Genomic DNA, 405 nt, shown 5'->3' with positions numbered 1-405 from the left:
CCACCCTCCCCTACCTTCCCTCTGAGGTTTGATGGTCTGATCGATGCTTCTCTGTCTCTGGATCTGTTTTTGTTCATCAATTTAAGTTGTTCATTATATTCCACAAATGAGTGATATTTATCATTCTCTGACTGACTTATTTCACTTAGCATAATGCTCTCCAGATCCATCCATGCTGTTGCGAATGGTAAGAATTCCTTTCTGTTTACAGCAGCTTACTATTCCACTGTGTAGATGTACCACAGCTTTTTCATCCACTCATCTGCTGATGGGCACTTAGGCTGTTTCCAAATCTTAGCTATGGTGAATTGTGCTGCTATGAACATAGGGGTGCATATATCCTTTCTGATTGGTGTTTCTAGCTTGTTGAGATATATTCCTAGAAGTGGGATCACTGGGTCAAAT

This window comes from Myotis brandtii, unplaced genomic scaffold, assembly GCF_000412655.1.
Source record: "Myotis brandtii unplaced genomic scaffold, ASM41265v1 scaffold53, whole genome shotgun sequence".
Lineage (NCBI taxonomy): Eukaryota > Metazoa > Chordata > Mammalia > Chiroptera > Vespertilionidae > Myotis > Myotis brandtii.
Note: the sequence above shows the minus strand (reverse complement) of the source record.